The sequence below is a fragment of the Sabethes cyaneus genome, chromosome 3 (genome assembly GCF_943734655.1).
Source record: "Sabethes cyaneus chromosome 3, idSabCyanKW18_F2, whole genome shotgun sequence".
In the NCBI taxonomy this organism is placed as follows: Eukaryota; Metazoa; Arthropoda; class Insecta; order Diptera; family Culicidae; genus Sabethes; species Sabethes cyaneus.
This window is the reverse complement of record NC_071355.1, coordinates 52,327,238-52,349,960: the sequence shown is the minus strand read 5'-3', so window position 1 is coordinate 52,349,960 and position 22,723 is coordinate 52,327,238. Positions and strand designations below refer to the sequence as shown.

At 41.2% G+C, this 22,723-nt stretch overlaps 2 non-coding genes across 2 annotated transcripts; both read left to right on the top strand.

Moving 5' to 3' along the window:
• Positions 1–16,326: 16,326 nt before the first annotated feature.
• Positions 16,327–16,408, top strand: Trnas-uga (transfer RNA serine (anticodon UGA)). The gene has a single exon. It is a non-coding gene; the product is annotated as a tRNA-Ser (tRNA).
• Positions 16,409–16,973: 565 nt separating this feature from the next.
• Trnat-agu (transfer RNA threonine (anticodon AGU)) lies at positions 16,974–17,047 on the top strand. The gene has a single exon. It is a non-coding gene; the product is annotated as a tRNA-Thr (tRNA).
• The last annotated feature ends 5,676 nt before the right edge of the window (positions 17,048–22,723 follow it).

Here is a 22,723-nt window from a genome sequence, read left to right as displayed (position 1 = left end):
ATCACTATTCTGGTATCCAAAAAATACAAAATATATCTTCAAATATACCTTAACCAATAACCAAAATACCCCAACACTTAACTATAGTTCTAGCATCTGAAAAAAATTTACGAAAATCTATTATTTTTCGGTCTTTCAGAGTAGGGTCCCCCCTTAATCAATTTTTTTTCTTAATGTTACTCTTTATCTTTTATAAATCTTTTTCTTAATCCTTCTCTCAATCCTTCTATTAATCTAAATCGTTCTCTTAATCTCTATCCTCCTCTTAATCTCAATCGTTCTCTCCATCGTGATCTTTCTCTCAATCTCAATTTTTCTTCCAATCTCAGCATTTCTCTAAGTCTTTCCCTTAGTTCCCGGTTATAATCTCTGATTACAGCTTGGTTCGACCCATGCACCTTCCAGCATTGGACAAAAGATAGGAGTCACAACGACAACTTGTTAACCATAGCTACCTATTACCCCCCCCCCTTCCTTTCCACCCTTCCCCTTCATTCCCGAAAAAATCCTTCTTCATTACTTTCCCTTACCGTCCCTTCATCAATTGTAGAATCATCGTTTCAAAAAAAAAATATTAATATATGCCTGACCGCATTTCAAGGTCATGACTAAAGTCACGAGTTTGGTCAACTTTCCCTTAGTTTTTCTCTCAGTCTTTCTCTTAATCTCGATCTTTCTCTCAATCTTAATTTTTCTCTTAATCTCAATCTTTCTCTCAATCGCGATTTTCCTCTTAATATCAATCTTTCTCTTAAGTTTTCTCTCAGTCTTTCACTCAATCTCAATCTTTCTCTTAAGCTTCTTTAAAGCATTTTCTCAAGCTTTCTTTCAAGTGTTCTCTCAAGCATGGATAGCACAATCACTTTGACTCATTCCACATTCATTTGACAGTACCGTCTCAGCCGAGCAAAATTTGACAAAGTTTTTTATGGGATATTTGTAGAATTAGTTATTATATAAAATTTTGCTGTAGTTTTGCTGTATATTTTGTAGTTACGGCGCTACAATGCTAGTAGCTCATTAGTGATCGTTGACTTGGCTACTAATGAGTTTCTTCCATTGTAGCACCAAGGTGCCATCCCTGCTCTCAAGTTTTTTTTTCTAAACCTTCCTCTCAAGCTTTATCTCAATCTTTCTCTCAAGTTAATCTTTTTCTTAGTCCTCTTAATCTTTTTCTTAGTCCTTCCCTTCAGGGATGGTTCGGTCACTTTGATTCAATTTTGATTCATTTGACAGTACCGTCTTAGCCGAGCCAAATATGACAATGTTTGGAACATTTGTAGAACTAATCCTAATCTTCAATTTTTCTGAACAAAGTTTTGCTGTATCTTTTGTAATTACTGTGCTACAACGCTAGTAACTCATCAGTGACTTAATGAACGTTCATTTAGTCACTAATAAGATACTAGCATTGTAGCGCCGTGACTACAAAAGATACAGCAAAACTTAATTCAGCAAAATTATAGATAATAACCTGTTCTACAAATGTCTCATACATAACTTTGTCATATTTGGTCCCGTTAAGACGGTACTGTCAAATGAATCAAAATTGAGTCAAAGTGATCGAACCATCCTTGCTTCCCTTATTCTTTCTCTTAATCTTCCTCTCAATGTTTCTCTTGATATAAATTTTTCTCTCAATTTCATATTTTTTTAAATTTTTGTTCAATCTCAGTCTCAATCTCTTATCTTTTTTCACTCGCAATTTTTCTTAATTTTTATCTCAATCTTCCTTCCTTTTTCTTTCATCTTAACTCACTTTTTTCCCTCGTTTTTCTCTTGCGCTATCTTTTTCTCTCTTATTCTCTCAATATATCTTTTTTTCCAAGTTTTCTTACTATATTTCCTCTTTATATTTTCGCTATAAGTTCTTTTTCTCACAGTCTTTCTCTATCTTTTCTCTCTATTTTTTCTTCAATATATCTCTTTTCTCTCCATCTCGCTTTTTTCTCAATTTTTCTCACAATCTTTCTATTAAACTTTCTCTTTCTTTTTTTAACCTTTTCTCTCAATCTTCTCTATTTGCTCTCAGTTTTGACCTAGGACTACGTCTTACGGCAAGGTTTGGGATAGGGTGCCATTCCAGAAAATGTAAAATTGCTAGCGTCACGAAAAAATGAAAGATTTTGAGCGCTAATAGCTCTGTCGATTATGAATGTATTTTGATGGTGATGGTATTTCAATCACTATAAATAGTGAAAATTAACGAAAAATTTCAAGGCCAAATTTCCCCATACCTTTTTATTCGTGATTACCTTGCTTCACAGGTGGGAAATATCAAAAAAAGTAACAAAAATGCCCCCCCTCCCGTTCCAATAGCATTAGCATAGGTGGCTGCACACATCGTAGGAGGCTATATAATCGCATTATATACCTGGCTACGTCCGAACAACTGCAGGGGAAGTGGGTAGGAATGTTAGAGTATCATCTACTTTTGAAAGTGCAGGGATCTCATACTACCTTCATTGATGTTACAGAAAAACAGAGTATATCATGCTATTAGGGCAAGGTAAACAATAAGGATCATGAGGAAGATTTGTTCAATAATAAACTGTATATAGTATATATTGAGTATATATATGCTATAATAGAACAATCTCACCAGCACCACAATCTCACCGTCGCGCGAAATACAATTGCGTCATTTGAATTTCCATCAGTTAGATGCAATATCCAATAATTAATTTATTTTTTCCATATCTATGATATCCATGTGTATCATTTAAACTTGTTACGGCCAAAGTTTTAATCGTACAGTAGGAGGTGCTTGATGAGCTAAAACGAAACAAATAATTAAAATAACATATTAGACTTTCCTGCTACCAAGGCCGGGTGGCTCAGCCGTCTGCGCAAAATCTTAGTTTTGAGGTCTGGCATCTAGCAACCACGCAGCATCGCACCCCATAGCTTGGTTACTCAATAGAGTATTACCAGGTATGGCCGCGTGGAGGCGCTAGGTAGGAGCTTGGGCTGGCAAAAGCTATATTGGTCGCTTTCTCGTTTGCCTTCCCCATTTCATACCACATTTCAAATAACTCGAAAAATCTAAATCAAAAAATTATTTTTTGCTGGGACTAAAAACGAATCTGCGAAGAAAAATACTTCAATGAATGGAATTCTGAAATTGAAAATAACATTTTACTTTATGTCACATGGAAAATATCCATATGACGGTATCGGTAGCAATATAAGATTAATGACTAGAGAAAGACTGCAAAGATAAGCGTTAAACGATTGATTTACTGAGCTTAGGAATGTTCAATGATTAAATTAGTCATTATCGCATGTTCGAACCTCGAGTGACAGCTATTATAATAGCAGAAAAGCACAATTACTAGTTTCCAATAATTGTGCTTTTTGCAGTTTATAAGTCAAAAACTAATTATCATGTACGATGGGACCGCCCCAAACACTCTTTGAATTTTCTCCGTAACGCACATGCCAACGAAGCAAACAAACACGCACATACTCAAACTCAAAGTCGAGTTCTTATCTTCGAGCTTCGGAGCACCAATTTCCATACGGGCAGAGCTAGAGGAGACATTCGAGATTTCGAATAAAAATTAACAGACACATAAGACTACCGAAAAAGTTGCCCTGACATGATTGAGATTGTACGAAACTGTTGCCGCTAACCTCGATGTAGATATAAAGTACGAAACAAGCAAATGGACTGTGAAATGTAAATAAAACCGTCGGGCCGGAAACATTAATCTTTGTCGTTTCTCGCTTCTCCATCGACAATTCAAACTCGGATGGGCCCCCGGTATGGTAGTCTTCTTCTGCCGGCCCGCGGCCTGCATAATTCGTCGGGCGTGCTCCCTGGGTTCTTTTCGAGCGCGTAAAAATTTTCACTCACAGCACTGTACGCCATGGCCACCGCCCGACCGACGCACGACCGACGCGGCGGACGTAAGCGCGCGGTTATTTCGGACACACTTTGGCCCCCGTCGAAACTACCGTCCCAGGCAGGCTTGACCCAGGTGACAATAATGTGAATTTGACTCCCCAGGCAGTCGGCGACTAATTGTAACAGGCAGGAACGACGTGTCACACACACTCGTTAGAATAAGGCAGTCACAACCGGTAGAGGGAACGGTTGAAGGGAAAGGAATAGAAGTAAAACTATAATCATTTTAAATTTTATAGTCAACTGATGACACTAGCTGAACTGCGACGCTCGCAGTTGAACTGTGCGACGGCCTGCCTGGCAGAGGGCGGAAATCTGTCAACATCGACAAACAAGCGTACTAATCGCGGCACGGTACTGAGGGGACTAGCCGTCGGGATGATAAAGATCTTGTACCAGGATTATCTCTCCCGTCTTGTTGTTGTTAGGTACCGCGCGAGGGGTACACATCGCGGTTTGGCTTTCTGTATGTTTGGTCAGAATGTCAGACACTTGGAGAGTGTCGTGTGGTTAGGTCTGACACATCGCTGAACTGAAGTGGGCAAAGTATTTCTAATCGTAAGGAATTTTTGTGGTCGTTGTTGCTTTAATTCTAAATAAAAAAGTACAAGAGCTTAGAGGTAATTTTATTGCCGCTGTACAATGTAGAACGGCAGTTCAAACGCGTCCATAGGGGGGCACAGGGTGCTCTGAGCAAATGAGCTCGCGATGCATAGGAAACCCGTAATCTTATGGTTTATTGCTTATTTATTACTTCTCTCGAAGAAAGGTTTAAATATCACCGTAAAACCGACCTTTCCAACGCAATGACTCGAATATAATATACATTTTGAGATCAGTTGTTTTTTGCTCATTTATGCTGGCAGGTCAGAGAAAATTCCTCAAACAAGAATAGAAGTTAAGTATGTTGTTAGCAATTGATCATTTCTCAGCCATGCAAGTAGTTAAAATACAATTAAATCTGCATGAGGAAGCCCGGCCTATATTATAAGGTGGATTGAAAAAAAAATCTTTTATATTAGTGTACCAAGCACAAGAAGTATCAAAATACTAGTTGCCGAGCTACGCTTAGACTCTACACTATACACTAGATAATTTTCAAGATTTGGAAGGAGGAGAAGCTACCGGAGGAATGGATGGTAGAATCTACAAATGGGTGATCGCTTCAACTGCTGTAACTATCGCGGCATAACACTCGTAAACGCCCCCTAGAAGGCACTCTCCCACATCCTGTTACACCGACTTCATGGGGGCTCATGTCACAGCGGACTAAATTTTCACCATCCGACAGATCTTGCAGTACAACGTGCCCACGCATCACATCTTTATTCATTTTAAAGCACCATACGATACAATCGGTACAGTCTGGTGATCCGAAGCACCTTTTTCCCGCGCAAGGATATCCACATCCACAAAGCCACCTGGAGATCACTTGACCGACATACAATGAACCCAATTTACCACGTTCTCATAGAGGGCCGGTTTTTCTCTAACATCACGAACGTACGCTCCCGATGGGGTGCGGATATTGATTCTGACCTTCACCTAGTAGCAGTATATGTGAGCTCAAAGCTGTCCACCGTATACTGGACACGTCAAAGCCGCCCTCCTCGACCGAACATCAGGCAGCTAGATAACCCGCAAGTTGCCGAGAACTACGCGCAAATACTGAATGAGGCACTGCCTTCTTCCGAGGTGTTAGGTGCTTTAAACCTCGAAAACGGTTGGGGCAGAATACGCTCGGCTATTGGAGAAGCCGGTACCGCGGTACTAGGAATTAAGCCTCGGAGTACACAAAATGATTGGTTTGATGGGGAATGCCAACAAGTGGTGGAGGGGAAAAACTGCTTGGAAAAATTATCTAAGTATTGTCACTAGACAGAACCTGGCCAAATACCGACGAGCTAGGTACCAGTTGACCACGATCCTGAGGAGGAAAAAGCGCCAAAAGGAGGACAGAGATCGCGAAGAATTTTAACAACTATTCCGAGCTAATGACACGCGCAAGTTTTATGAGAAGGTGAACCAAACTCGGAAGGGCTACATACCGAAACCCGACATGTGTAGGGACGAGGGAGGGAATCTAATCACAAACGAGCGCGAGGTGGTCGACAGATGGAAACAGTTCTTCGATGAACACCTCAATGGCGAAGTCCCAGAAGGAGGCGGAAAGGAAATAAACCTAGGAGCGCTCATAGAAGATAGTATTGTCCTAGCACCTGATCTCCAAGAAGTCAAACAAAAAATCGGGCTGCTGAAGACCAATAAAGCCGCCGCCGGGAAGGGCCGCCTACCGGCAGAGCTTTATAAAGGAAGGAGTGGAGTCCCATCTACAAAAAGAGTGATCGGCTAGACTGCTGCAACTATCGCGGTATTACGCTGGTAAACGCCGCCTACAAGGTAATCTCCCAGATCCTGTTACGCCGGCTGTCACCGATAGCACAAGGTTTCGTAAGGAATTATCAGGCGGGTTTCATGGGGGCTCGCGCAACTACGGACCAAATTTTTACTATCCGACAGATCTTGCTGATATGTCGGGAGTACAACGTGCCCACGCATCACATCTTTATTGATTTTAAAGGAGCAAACGATACAGTCGGTCGAGACCAGCTATGGCAGATAATGCACCAACACGGTTTTGTGGATAAACTGACGCGATTGATCAGAGCTACATTGGAACGAGTGATGTGTTTCGTACGCATCTCTGGGACACTCTCGAGTCCCTTCGAGATGCGGCGAGGGTTGAGACAAGGTGACGGTTTATCCTCCATGCTATGCAACATCGCTCTTGAGGGGATGATCCGACGAGCGGGCATCGAAACGAGAGGCACGATTTTTACCAAGAGTAGCCAACTTCTAGGCTTTGCAGATGACTTCGATATCATTGCCAGGAACTTTGCGACGGCGGAGGCAATCTACGCCAGACTTAAAGCGGAGTCTAGGAGAATTGGGCTAAAAATAAATGCGTCGAAGACCAAATACATGAAAGGAAGAGGCTCAAAGGAAACAAACGTGCGCCTCCCACGGACGGTAACCGTTGACGGCGACGAACTAGAAGTGGTAGAGGAGTTCGTGTACTTGGGATCGCTGGTGACCGTGGACAACAACACTAGTAAGAAGATCCAGCGGCGCATCCAAGCGGGAAATCGGGCTTACTTTGCCCTTCGTAAAACGCAACGATCAGGAAACATACGCCGCCGCACGAAGCTAACAATGTACAAAACCCTTATTAGACCGGTAGTTCTTTATGGACTTGAAGCCGTGACGCTGCTCACGGAGGATATACGCACTCTTGCCGTGTTTGAGCGGAAAGTGCTGCGGACGATATTTGGCGGAGTACAAACTGATAGCGGAGAGTGGCGGAGGTGTATGAATCACGAACTACAGGTACTGCTTGGGGAGACTCCCATCGTACATCTAGCGAAAGTTAGCAGGCTACGGTGGGCCGGACACGTCGTAAGGATGCCGGACGACAGTGCGACGAAAATAGTCCTCTTCAACAACCCCAACGGCACCAGGAACAGGGGGGCCGAACGTGCACGATGGCTCAACCAGGTCGAAAGCGATTTGCGACTTCTGAGACGACTAGGAAATTGGGGACGAGTGGCCCAAGGCCGAGTTGAATGGAGACGAGTTCTTGAAACAGCACGATCCACCCCGACTCTATGCTGAGAAGAAGAAGAAGATACAGTCGGTCGAAACCAGCTATGGCAGATAATGCACCAACACTGTTGAACCACCAAAATTGAAAGGCACCGCACTGATTAAATGAACAGCTTTACTGTGTGTAAGACAGCTTCAAATTTATTTAATTAGACATATTTTAATTTACATTTAACATAATTAGTTATAGTAATACTGCAGATACAGACGTTCGAGAGTGCCTGTACCACGTGTGTAAGCAATCAATTGTAGGTGGCACCTCAATCATTATTTTCCAACTGAAACTACTGCGGGTAATAACGATAAAAAAGGACCGCAATAATTATCAACAATAATCAGCAAATAACAACAATTATCGACAAATGTCGATAATCCAGCAATAAGAGACGAGTTCCTATAGGCGGGTTCATTATAGTCGCTTATGGTCTATATTGAAGAATAATTATTTTACCGATGTTAAGCCAGGTATTATTGATATTATTGATGAATTGTGGCAATAAACTCAATAGATGGCAGCAGTGAGCTAGCATTTTCAAAGTGTATTATTTACACAAGTTTTTCGATAAAAAGTGTTCTAGCTTGAACGTCTGTATCTACGGTAATACGTACAAATCAGTGGAACTTTTACACTTTTCCAATTTCGCGGTCAAAAGTATAGGTTAAGTTCTTCTCCTACATAATGAAGTATAATTTAGTGTCTAGGTTCAATATTTATGATTAAATATCTAGTTTCATAAGTTTTAATAATTATTTACCGTAGCTAGCCGTACTATTTACAGATTTAAGTTATATTGTAACACGAAAAGTATTTAACTTTAACACTTTTAGTATAAGACGATTAAACCCGCATGTGCTTTCACCGATTTACATTTGTTCTTTTGTTCGTACTGACAGGCCGTATCTAGCGTAGAGCCCGTAATGTGTAGACTGGATACATGTCACTCGTTGCGTTACGGTTACAACCGTGTTGCCGGTTCACTCGATGTCCCTGTAGCAACAAACACGGTTTTGTGGATAAACTGACGCGACTAATCAGAGCTACATTGGATCGAGTGATTTGTTTCGTGCGTACCTCGGGGACACTCTCGAGTCCCTTCGAGACGCGGCGAGGGTTGAGACAAGGTACAAAAGGCAATAGAAAGGAAAATTTTAAAGGTTTTTCAGGGGGATGTTTCAAATTCGTGGAGAGTAATAGATGAAAAAATTTATTCAAAATTTGTCTCCATGGTCTTACAAAATGAGCAATAAAATTTTTGTTGATTTGGGCATTCCGGGAAAATCCGGCCTTTCGAGATTCGGCCTTTCGTGATTCGGCCTTCTGGGACTGTTATTGGAATTCGACCATTCGTGATTCGACCATTTGTGTTTCGGCCATTCGGTACCAGCCCCTGCAATACTAGATAAAACCTTAACATCGTACGATCTAACCTCTAACATGGAGTTTCTCTACAAAAACTATTTTTATGCCAACGTAAGAACCGATAACTCAATATTTAGTGAACGGGACATAACACTAATAGTTCTTACAAACGGATAGTTTACCTTTTAAGCCGACCGGTTTCGGAAAATATGTTTCCCATCAACGGGGTGATGTCCAACTGATTATCTTGAAGAGGTGGAGCATTTACAACCTTAACTTAGTCAAAGTGAAGAGCGGAGATATTATTGGAGCATCGTCCTCATTCATTAGCGGTTGCTCAGCTGTAGATATTTGCATAGACTCCCAGGCATTTAAGTGTGACGGGTTTCTCACATTTTTTAACATTTTTGCACTGTCCCAGTCTATTTGATGTTGAAGACTAATGGCATGCATCGCCACACTGGAGTCGTTTATGCGTTTGTTCTCTGTTGCATTCCTATGCTCCTTTATCCTGGCTTGGATTTTACGACGAGTTTGGCCAAGGTATATTGACGGGCAGTCTTTACAGTTGATTTGGTAGATTCCTGACCTATCTTTGGTAGGAACCTTATCCTTCGCGTTGCACAGTGAATCACGTATGGTAGTATTACTTTTGTAAACTGCGTGATAGCCATGTCGTTTTAAAATATTTTTTATCGGGTTTGTGACTTTGGGATAAAACGGTATGCTGATTCTTTCGATGTTCTCCCTCTCTGGCTGTAGTGTGGTTACATTTTGTTTATGTTTCTTGCGTTCATGTACCCGGATGATTCTGTCGACAAACTGTTTGTCGTATCCATTAATTTTGGCAGCTTTATATATATTTTCTTTTTCTGCTATGAAGTCAGGTGTGCAGACATTAGACGAGATGGGTCTCATAGCCAATGGGTTTTTATGTATCTTGGGGAGGCAGTAAAGGGAGGCAACTTTTGGATTCGAAAACAGGAGCCGTTTTTCTAGCTTTATTTCCCCCATGAAGTGAGCGACTTTCTGGCGGGTGTTATTTGCCCCCTCAATCATTCCATTGAGAGGATTTTTTGGTTTGCCGTTTGCCGTTGCCACACCTACTGAAAAAATAGCCGCTTGGTTAGTAGACGAGATGAGAAAATACCCCATTAGGCACGGATCAAGTGTGAAGAATTCGCTAGAATTAGTAGCACAAATCCAAGATACAGTTGTACGACGGGGAGAAATTCTGATTTCGTTCGATGTTAGTGCTCTATTTCCGAGTGTGCCAGTCCCCGCCGCTATAAAAAGCTTACGGGAACATTTAGAGAGAAATCGGGCTCCCCCCATTCACATCGAAGCCTACATAACGGTGGTGAAAGAATGTATGAGCCAGAACTTCTTCACATTTAGGGAAAAAATCTTCAAACAAGAATTTGGCCTTAGTATGGGGAGTGAACTCTCACCCCTCCTGGCTGAAGCGTTCATGAGTGACTTTGAAGTCGAATTGGGAAAGGAAAAGCTTTTCCCCAGAGTCTGGAAACGGTATGTCGATGATGTTTTCGCGATCGTAAAAGAAAGGCACCTGCCGCAAACTCTAGATTTACTAAATTCTCGATACCCCACCATAAAATTTACAGTGGAAAAAGAAGTGGATGGAAAATTACCTTTCTTGAACCTGTTAATAACCAAGAAACAGGACAACACTCTGAAATTCGGAATTTATAGAAAACCAACATCCACAGATCGATACATCACATCTGATTCCAATCATTTTGGCGCCCAAAAACAAGCGGCCTTCCATTCCATAGCACACCGTCTTGTCCATATCCCTATGGAAGAAGAAGACTTCATAACAGAAAAAGAAAATATATATAAAGCTGCCAAAATTAATGGATACGACAAACAGTTTGTCGACAGAATCATCCGGGTACATGAACGCAAGAAACATAAACAAAATGTAACCACACTACAGCCAGAGAGGGAGAACATCGAAAGAATCAGCATACCGTTTTATCCCAAAGTCACAAACCCGATAAAAAATATTTTAAAACGACATGGCTATCACGTAGTTTACAAAAGTAATACTACCATACGTGATTCACTGTGCAACGCGAAGGATAAGGTTCCTACCAAAGATAGGTCAGGAATCTACCAAATCAACTGTAAAGACTGCCCGTCAATATACCTTGGCCAAACTCGTCGTAAAATCCAAGCCAGGATAAAGGAGCATAGGAATGCAACAGAGAACAAACGCATAAATGACTCCAGTGTGGCGATGCATGCCATTAGTCTTCAACATCAAATAGACTGGGACAGTGCAAAAATGTTAAAAAATGTGAGAAAACCGTCACAGTTAAATGCCTGGGAGTCTGCAAATATCTACAGCTGAGCAACCGCTAATGAATGAGGACGATGCTCCAATAATATCTCCGCTCTTCACTTTGACTAAGTTAAGGTTGTAAATGCTCCACCTCTTCAAGATAATCAGTTGGACATCACCCCGTTGATGGGAAACATATTTCCCGAAACCGGTCGGTTTAAAAGGTAAACTATCCGTTTGTAAGAACTATTAGTGTTATGTCCCGTTCACTAAATATGGAGTTTCTATTGAGGTTTCTTTTGGATGTTTTTAAAAATGATCAAATGGTTCCTTCTGGGAAGAACAATGCCATAAACTAATTTTTGACGCCAAAATTTTAGTGAAAGTGTTATTGTTATTGTTATTTATTTGAGTACTTCATCTGACTATAAATTGTCTACATGAATAAAATTGATTACAGATTACAGTAAATTCGATCTTCTTATCTTTTGCGCGAATAAGTGCGAAGGCATACCGAAGTCAAATAGTTCTTCGACTTTTGAGAACAACCTAATGCATTCCGTAATCGGTTCATTAGCTCCAAACGCGGTTCGATGAAACGGTATTTGCAGCAAGCCAGTTGAGCGTAATGTCCGTTGCGATGCCCGAAAGTTAAGCATAGATAGCAATTTTGGAGAATCAATTTCGCCGTTGATAAGTTTAGCCACGAATATAGCCTGATGCATTTTACGCCTGCGTTCGAGTGTATCGAGGTCAAGTAGACGACATCTATTCGGGTAAGGTGGCAGGTTATCAGGATGCCGCCATGGGAGATGTCGTAGAGCCAGCCGAATAAACCTACGTTGCACACGTTCGATCCGTAGGTTCCAAGTAAGATGACTGGGGGACCAAACCAAATTACAGCTCTCAAGTAGCGGACGAACCAAAGCGCAATACAATGATTTCAGGCAGTAAACATCTCTAAAGTTCCGTCCAATCTTAGCAATAAATCCAAGTTGTCGGGTCGCCTTGGAAATGACTGATTCACAGTGTAGATTGAATGTCAATTTAGTGTCCAGCAAGACACCCAGGTCGCTAACTTGATCCACTCTGCGAAGTTCAATGTCGTCGATAGTATAACCGAAGCAAATTGGATTTTTAATCCGGTAAAAACTCATAACTTCACACTTTGAAATGCTGATGATAAGCCAATTAAGTCTGCACCATTCAGTAAATAGATTGAGCAAATGTTGCAAACGGCGGCAGTCATCTCCATTATCTATCGTAGCAAATAGTTTCAGGTCATCGGCGTAAACTAACTTGCAGCCGTGTTCTAGCAGAATCGCAACATCATTGAAGAACAATGAGAAAAGCAAAGGACCCAAGTTGCTACCTTGAGGGACTCCAGATTTGTTGCTAAACACTGACGAAGTACTGGATCCTAGTTTCACACGTAGTACTCTATCGCTAAGATATGAGTGAAGCCAATCAATCATTTTCTGGGATGCACCAAGTCGTTGGAGCTTTCGCAAAAGTATTACATGGTCAATCCGATCGAAAGCCGCTTTCAGGTCGGTATAGATGACATCAACCTGTTTTTTCTCTTCCATTTGCAAAATACACGTCGAGGTAAACTCTAACAGATTAGTACAGGCAGATCGACCAGGCATAAAGCCGTGTTGAACAGTGGATATATAGTTTTTAGTTCGGGACAGTATTACACCGCTCACAATTATCTCAAACAATTTTGATGCCGCGGAGAGACTAGTAATCCCGCGGTAGTTCCTTACATCACGGCGATCGCCCGATTTATATACTGGAAACATAAACGATTGCTTCCAAATATCGGGAAATTTACTTTGTTCGAAAGATTTATTGAATATTGCGCATAACGGCTCAGCCAACACTTCTATACAACGGCTCAAAACAACGGCTGGGATGCCATCAGGTCCCGCAGAGAAAGAACGCTTGAGTTTTTTGGTGGCAGTTAACACCATTTCGGTAGTAATAGTAAATAAGCTCAAATCCGCCAAATTAACCGGTACATGCGCTGCCGCTACATCAGCATCACCATCAGAGGCGGTATTATCCGCGAAAACGGAACGGTGTTGAACAACAAGAATAAAATATTGCATTCGGGATCAAAAAACTCCCTATTCGATTCGCCTAAAACGCCCGATTGTTCCTTCCAAACCCAATATTGTTTTAAAACCTTATTGTGATATTTTGGATTACATCTTTAAAAAAAAGCTGATATAAAAAATGAAAATAAAAAAATCACAGTGTGAAACATCGTATCTCTAAGAAACTTCGTGTAGTCTAAACGCTGCCTTGGGCAAAATTGCCAATTAAAACAATATCTTTCCAAAAATATAACTCGATTTTTTAAACCTAGCACACCAGAGAAGTTATGATTAGTACACTTGTTTGAAATAACGTATTTAATCAAAAGAATAATCGTTCACATTCGCGGAGTCGTAGTCTAATGAAAAAAGATCGATTCGAAAATGTTGCTTTCCTTTTCGTCTTTGACGATGCAACGATGCCCAACTGTACGTGATACCAAAGTTTCAATTCCTATATGACATTGTGTTCCAATCGTGTTTGATAAATAATTCCAACACTTACGTAGTTTTCAGCAGACCATCAAAACAAGCTTAATCGTACGAAATTTGAAAGCTCTCACGTGCCGCCGCGGCCAGGCGCTGCTGGCTGGTTCGAGTGTATTTCATCATGCCAGAATCTCCTCTGCCATCATCGCATCGAAGATGTCCTCTTTCTTCACCGGTTTCACGCGCTCGCTGCTGTTGCTGCAGTACGGTACGGGCAAAGCACATATAAATGAAGTATTTCTTCGCTCTCGACATCGAAAGCAGGCAGCATATAAACATATATGCGCGCGTACCGTAGCCCATAAAGTGTAATCTCGTCCGGAATATGAAACGCTGCTGGCTGGCAGGCGGGTTGGCTCGGTGCGATGTGTATGCAGCAGAGGCGGGCGCGCGCGGCTGAGGCGAACCCGAAGTGGCACACATTAATTTTTTTTCCTCCGGATCGTCGTCATTCTATTTTCTGTTTTCCTCCAAAGTTCAAGCTCCGTACACTTGACGTGTATGAACCCATACCACCTAATAGCATCCAATGTCTCGCGGAGTTCTCCGTGCTGTGTGCTCTTGCTATGCTGTGGGATAAAATGCTGAATCCCGATTCCGATTCTGCCATGTAGAACAGCAGGGAATTTACCGATTCCGCTGTGCCTTGTATACGTACGTACGTATATCGGCTGGCGATACGAATGGAAAACGAGGGAGAATTTGGTTTGTATGTTTCCATTATTTTTTTTTTATTGAAATTCTAAGGAATTGTACAATTCGTCATCGCATCTTAATCATTTTCAGAGAAAAGCATACGATACGGTATCTATAAGCAGAGAATTCAGAACCGTTCAGCTTTCGCTGTTATGTAAATCGAGTCATCTCGGAATGCAGTCCATTCGATAGTTCAATGACTTTTGCTGGGATGTTTTTTGGAACAAAATGATAAAATTGATGTTCAACTAGCCATAAAGAGAAGCAAATAAAAAGGAATAATTAAAATAGTAGCAAAATTTAGTTGGTGGTACTAACAGCATACTACGCTATCCGACTGCAAGCCCGAGCCCAAGCTTCACCGCTCGCTCGTACAATCTCATCGCATTTTCAGTTTTCACCGACAGCGACTCCATTGATTTTCCCATTGCTGCTCCAGCGATTTTCATCAAGAAACCTCCACGACCTCGACAAAAGCACATTTTACCAAAGAGTTTTCCCGTATACGTCTGATGTTCGTACAATCACTTATCCGAAGTGGAGTCCGTTGTTCAAGTTGTCCAAGTTTTCCCCCGTTTGTCGAACAAGCACAAATACGGTGTGTTCGGTATGAATTCCGTGGGAAGAGCGAACGAAACAGAATGGTTTTGTAAAAATGGAAAACTCCTTCCCCCTTTTCGTCACATACCGCGTCGTCATCAGGATCCGATCCCTTTCGGTTTATGGTTGCTGTAAAAGAGCTGAAAATGAGAAGAAAAAAAAACAATCATGGGACGGCCGACGAATTGCAAGAATGAATACAATTTCACTGCGCTAAGTATTATCCCTCGGCTACCCGTCGTCGTCGTACTTGCAGGCGGCGGAGAATCCCGAAAACGGAATGTGAGTGAGGTTGTCTCCTGCGCTCCGCTGCTGCTTGGCTTTACACAGTCAACGAACCACCGATTGAAAGGCACTTTTTCCGACACTTCCCTCACGGACGGGACCCTCACGTGCAACTCTGGTTGTTATGCTGTAGAAAGGAGCTACGTGACTTTAAGCATGTTTTATCTTCCCGGATCCCGGCGTAGATTGTCTCCTAGCAAACCTTCACAAATGTGTGCAAACTTTTGAAAATGCTCAAATTTGATATAATTAATTAATTTATCTACTTTTGAATTGAGTGCTCAACTGATTATATTGAGTTCGAATGGTAATTAAAATGATTTTTGAAATCATGGTGATTTAATGTAGTTCAATTACTGACTTAATCATAATACCTTAGCAATCCACAAATTAGTTTCGTAACATTACGATAGCCATTTATCTGAAAACAAAACAAACGAAACCTCATCAGAACGCATAATCCATTAACTGATCACTTGTTTAGCAAATAACTAAATTACAAAAGGCTACAACATACTTCCGCAAATCTCTCTCTAACACCAATTGACGAGCATAACCACAGCATCGAAAATGATCTGCAGCATAGCATATGTACGAAGCATATAGCTTCTTCCTCCTCGGCTGTAACCATCAACCAGCTGCGTAAAAGCGGTAGGTAAAAGCCAAATAGGGGTACGATATAAAGCCAGCCAGAGAGACCAGAGAGACAGTAGAGTTGGTACATCAAAATCGTCGCAAACCCGCACGCACGTCCAACGCCCCTCGTACCCATGAAAAAAGGTTCATCATCATGAATATGCTTCTTTAGTACCGTACCGTAGCTACGGTACAAACCCATACACTGACGTGTTGATCAACCTAGTGCCATGCCGTATATCATTGGTAGTGCTATTTGAAATCGACAACACATCGTGCTGTGGTGTCCGAGCGGTTAAGGAGATGGACTTGAAATCCATTGGGTTCTACCCGCACAGGTTCGAATCCTGTCTACAGCGAGAATCTTTTTTTGTTAATGGTTCTGTCACAGGTGGTTCTATCGTGAATTGCAAAACATATTTTGACTAGATATAACAATTATCAACCATAATTCAGTCAATACTAATTAGCGATTATGAGAAAAACTTAATTGCTTATTAGCATAAGAGTAAATTATTTATTGACAACGAAAATTTTTTTCCACCAAGATTAGGAAGGCTCGACTGGCCTATGACATTACCACCGATAACAAAGGGAACAAAAATGATGTTCTCAAACAAAATGAATGTCAATACAGGGATTTCAATCTGCCGAGCCGAGGCGACAAAATCCATAACCGTTCCACTCACAAACAGGGAACTGTTCCATGTACACAGTCTATTAACAATTTGTCGTTTGGCTCTAGATTTTGACAGCAACGGTGAGAGCATATTCTTACCTCATAGACTCGGAATGATGATAGGTAATGATAATAAGCTGCCAACTTGTCAATGTCAACCCCGATACATAACTTCGCGATGATTAGTGCTTTTCAAGTAACACTTTGTCAAAATTAAACTGCTTTTAGAAGACGATGACGAAAGAGGCGCCGTGGCTTAGTTGGTTAAAGCGCCTGTCTAGTAAACAGGAGATCGTGAGTTCGAATCTCGCCGGAGCCTACGGATATCCACAAGCGGATAACCGTAATAAATTTTTGCAATATAAGCACTGAAAAAATTCGACTTTATCAATATCCGTTTCTTCTTCCCGCGTTTATTATCCCCTATTTTGTTGTGTTATTATAAATCCATTAAGTTAATCATAATTGGCTTGTGTTGTGTCTAGTCCAAAGGGGGATGTTGCTTTTTAATATAAAGCTTATGCTAACAAATTGCCGAAATATCAAAATTTATTTTCATCAATTTCGTTTCGTAGCATAGAAAAGCCACGATATATTCACAGGCGTCAATTAGAGTCAATAGGATCGTAGCAATTGGCCCTGCAATTGTCCTGTACTCCAACAGCTGGCTGCGGAGTCTGTCGTATGAAAACAGAAGGTCAAGCTTCGATAACGTAATCTAGCACCAAGGCTTTGCTTTGCCCAGGCTGGGGTACGTGCCCCACCTTCTCAGTAAAATTTAATTTTCGATAAAACAAAAAAATTTTATAAATAAAATAAAAAATATAAAAAAAATAAAAAATAAAAAAAATTTGTGATAACATTTCTTGTTGTTCTTTAGATATGGCCGAAAAACTCGGTTTTCCTGAATATGTATTTACCTAATTCAAAAATTAATACCTTATGTACTAAACAACGTAGAGCAAACATTTTCTTATCCTTAGCATATTTACTGTCGGATTAACGATGGGCCAAACAGGTAGTCTTTGGAGGAGAAAGTTGGGTGCCGCTACGACGTCCGCCGATTGGAGAATCCTGAGGTGAACAGGGCCTTTGTCGAACCTCGAGCCTCGAAGTTGCCACCTGGTGGAACCGTCAAAGAGCAATGGACCGGCATCAAGAACGCCTTCATCACGACCAGCGATGAAACCCTCGGCAAAGCGCGCAGCGGGCGGAGGGAGTGGATTTCGGATGAAACTTGGAGGAAGATCGACGAGCGGATTGAGGCGAAAGCCGGCATTGAGCGGGCGCGGACCAGATCGGCTAAGACAGCTGCCCGTCAACGATACGCCGAGCTGGAGAGGGCTGTTAAACTTGCTTGTAGGCTGGACAAGAGAGCCTGGACTAACTCCCTAGCCGAACAAGGAGAATCCGCCGCCGCCAATGATGATATCCGTTTGTTGGACGATATTTCTCGCCGCCTTAGTGGTGGCAGGATGAATACAAAGATGCCGTTAAAGGGCAGAGCTGGTCAGCTATTGACTGACCGTTTAGAACAGCTTAAGCGATGGACTGAACATTTTGAACAACTCTTCCGAATTTCAAATGTCAGAGACCAACAAAACCAGCCGCGTATGACGCCTACAGTTCGTCGAATTAATCGCGTCAACTCGGAGGCGCCATCGCTGGATGAAATCGTAGCAGCCATCAAGAGTATGAAATCCAATAGAGCGCCATCTTTGTCAGCCCAGATGATGCATCAGCTTTTCAGCAATATTTGGGAAACCGCAACTTTACCGGTGGACTGGATGCAGGGCATATTGGTCAAAGTCCCTAAGAAAGGAGACCTAACTGAATGCGGTAATTGGCGTGGCATCACGTTGCTCTGTATTACTCTCAAAGTACTCTGTAAGGTAATCCTCAACCGGATCCAGGAGAAGATCGACGCTACTCTCCGGCGGCAGCAAGCTGGATTCCGTGCTGGCCGATCATGTGTAGACCATATCACAACGCTCCGCATTATATTGGAGCAGATCAACGAATTCCAGGACTCTCTTCTGCTGGTGTTCGTTGATTTTGAAAAGGCGTTCGACCGACTCAACCATGAAAACATCTGGGACGCACTTAGGCGTAGAGGAGTTCCAAATAAGCTAGTCCATCTCATCGAGGCTCAGTACGAGGCGTTCTCGTGCAAGGTTTTGCACGACGGCGTCTTGTCCGACCCCATAAGAGTTACCACCGCTTCTGTTTCTCATCGTTATGGATGAGATATTAGTTGGAGCAATTGACAGTCGACCAAATCGAGGATTGCCTAACGATGGAACAGCTAAATGACCTCGACCTAGCCGACGACATTGTCTTGCTCGCACAACGCCGAAACGATATGCAGAGCAAGTTAGATGACCTCTCCGAGAGCTCCTAGGCAGCAGGTCTCACAGTCAATGTAGCGAAAACTAAGTCTATGGTTGTGAATACTGACAATTCCACCAACTTCACAGCAGCGGGACAACAAGTTGAGCAGGTAGACGCCTTTCAATATCTTGGTAGCCAGACAACGCCAGTTGATGGGACCAAAACTGATATAGCCACACGGATCAAGAAGGCCAGGGGTGCCTTTGCAGGTCTGCGAAACATTTGGCGCTCAAACCAGATCACTCTACGTACGAAAATCCGAATCTTGCGAAACGTGTGGCGTCTCAGCGGAGACAACGCAAAAACTGCAGGTATTCATTAACCGGTGCCTGCGACATATCATTCGTGCCTGGTGGCCTGACAACTGGATATCCAATAAGGAACTCCATCGTCGGTGTCATCAATGGCCAATAGCCACAGAAATTCGTGAACGTAGGTGGAAGTGGATCGGACATACCTTGAGGAAAGGAGCGAACGAGGTCAGCAGAGAAGCACTCGACTGGAATCCACAATGACAGCGTAGAAGAGGCAGATCCAGAGGCTCATGGCGACGCAGCTTAGCCAACGACATCCGGGCTGTAGAAGAGCACCTGTCCTGGTGACAGGTAAAAGCCATGGCGGGTAACTGTCAGCAGTGGAGATCTCTGATTTCATCCCTTTGTTCTGCCGGACCGGCGGACATGAACGCATAAGTAAGTAAGTAAACAGGTAGTCTGCCTCCTACTGCTCAAGCAAAAAAGGAAAAATGAGACAGAAGGAGAAAAACACAAAAGACCCAACTAGCACCACCTCGTATATCAATGTACGAAAACTATCGTAAATATCTCCTAACAAACTCCAAATCGTAACTAAAGCTGGATAAAGTGGGATCAAGTTGATTTTTTGTCGTATATAATGATAATGACTGACATACATACGATTTTCAGCACAAAATCGTAGAGTAGTACGGAGCGACTCGCGTTTAATCGAATATATATACTTATATAGTCGTAATGCTCAAATTTATTCGTAATCACGTATATCGCCTCCAAAATAGTACGGATATGCCAATTTTGCGCATGAAATACGATTTATTTAGCATGTATATCTGTACGTAATGCTGATTTTTGCCTGTTTTATACATATGAAAATGCTAGCTGGGGAGCACAAAGGCGCCACAGAAACTGGATAAACAGGATAGAAAAAAAGGAGCAACACGAGACTAAAAGAAGACGGACGTGAATAAAAGAAAACCAAAAGGACCAAAACGTGACAGAATGGGAGAGAAAATGGGAAGAAAAAAGAGTAAACATGAAAAAACATAACGGGTGAGAAGAAAAGGAATTACGTTGCAAAAAGGGGACCGCACAGAAAAAAGAGAAAATCGAAAAGAAAAGGAGAAAAACGAGCAAAAAGGAAGAACAACGATAAAGAAAACTAGGTGAACGAGGAAGAAAAATAAGGCAAACTGTACTGTAAAAGTAGAAAAAGCGGCATTGAAAACGGCAGAAAAATGAAGACACGTGAACAGACGATGAATAACCGAACAGGTAGGAGAACAGGACAGAAAAAATAAAGACAAGAAAATGAAAAATGAAGACAAAAGGTATAGAACGGAAAAGATGAACTTCTGCTTTCCAATAACAGAAAAGGAGGAAAACCAGTACATAATCAAAGAAGAAACGGAACAGACTAGAACGAAAACGGGTTAGAAAAGCATGGAAAAAAAAGCTTGTAGTACCACAAAAAAGAATAAAACGATAAAACAGAAAAATGAGACAGGAAAAGTGAAAAAACAGGCCTGAAAATGAGGAAAAATTACAAAAATAAGAAAATCAAAGAAAAACGGAAGAAAAAACAAGCAAAACGGAACAGAACAGAGAAAGTCAAGAGGAAAATCAGGACTGAAACAGGTGAAAAACGAAATAGGGAAAGAAGAGCAGTACAGAGAAAAACAAAAGAAGAACGGAAAAGGAGTAAGGCCATTGCAAATCATATATAAAGTTTTTGTCACCCACCGCCCCCCCCCCTTGGAAATTGGCTTGAAAAATCGTGGGGCAAAAAATAATTTGTAGGGTATGAGTCAAATTTCTTTTTATAAAATAAATTGTCTGTGGATTCTACAGTCTGAAAAACTCGAAAAATGAGTCTCCGAGTTGAATTAACGTTTCTAGCACGAAACAGAAATGGAAATTCGAACAATGGAATTTCCGAAAATCGTCCAAAAAAATTTTCCTCCGTTTTTGTCCGTTTTCGTATATTTTTGCTTAGAAAATAATAACGTATATGTTACAAGCAAGAATAGATTCGGTTTTCACGTTTAAACCTTAAATAAAAATTCTTAAAATCCATGTTTTTTTTTGCTCGATTAAAAAATTCACTTTGTTTTTTTTGCACCCCCCCCCCTTTGGTGGCCGAACACTGGAAGGACAAAAACTTTATAAAATATTTGTAACGGCCTAAATAGAGGGAAAACGGGTCGAAAATTAAAAATATATGACAGATAAGGTGCGAAAACGAGACTAAACGTGAAGATGGAACACATAACAAGAAACCAAAAGGGAAGTGTGGAATAGCAAGGGAGTGGAAACCCCGATACAGGACACAACGAAAACGGTAAAGAGGTCAAACAAGAAAGAGAAAGATGAGACACGAGCCAGAAAAAGAAGAAAAGAATGACAGGAAAATGGCCTAAAGAAAAAATGGTGCCAAAAACAGAATTAACGTGCCAGACATGAAGGAAAAAACGAGCTATAGTATAACAAACGTAAAAAGAGATATCGAAAAGAGGAAAAATGGGTCAGACAGAAACGTAAAATGACAAGAAAAGGAGATAAACAGAATTGAAAGTAGACGAAAATTAGAAACAACCAAGGGATATTCCCGGAAAACTGGAAAGAAAATCGCAAACAACGAATGAAAAACAAGATAAAAAGCAGAACTGAAAAAAATGAAATAATGTAACGAGAAACGAAGAAAAAAGGAACATTGAAACACGGAACAGAAAAAAACGATAAAAAATGATAAAAAACGGAAAGAAAAAGAAGAAAAGCAAGAGCAAAAACCAAGAAAATGGTACAACTAAGAAGAAAAATGGAAAAAAGTGGTAAAATGGGACTGAAAAGAGAACAAACGGAACAGAAAAGAGATACAATGTATTAAAGAACAAGATCAAAATGTCGATCCTAATTTCAAGTAAAATAATGTGTCTAATTCCGTGTCCATGTCCGGTTTGAAGCAAAACTACAAATTTAAAGTAGTTCAAATTCAAGTCTAATATATTGTCCAATATTAAATTCAAGTTTAAGTCCAATGTCCCATTTTAAGCCAGTGAACGTTCACTGAGCTACTACTGATGAGCTAGCAGTATTGTAGCACCGTAAATACAAAAGTCACAGCAACATTTTATTTAGCAAAACCACCGAACCTAGTGACAAAATTTTGATTTTAAGAAAAACGTAGTCAAAGTTTACTGTATCTGTATTGTTCGATGCTGTCAATCGTTCGAAAACATCTGTTATCTCTGACTGCTTACAACATTTATGTAATCTGATTAGAGTAAAATGTAGTCCGAATTAACCGTAGAAAAAATTCATGCCTGCAAAAACACCCAAATGCCAAATTT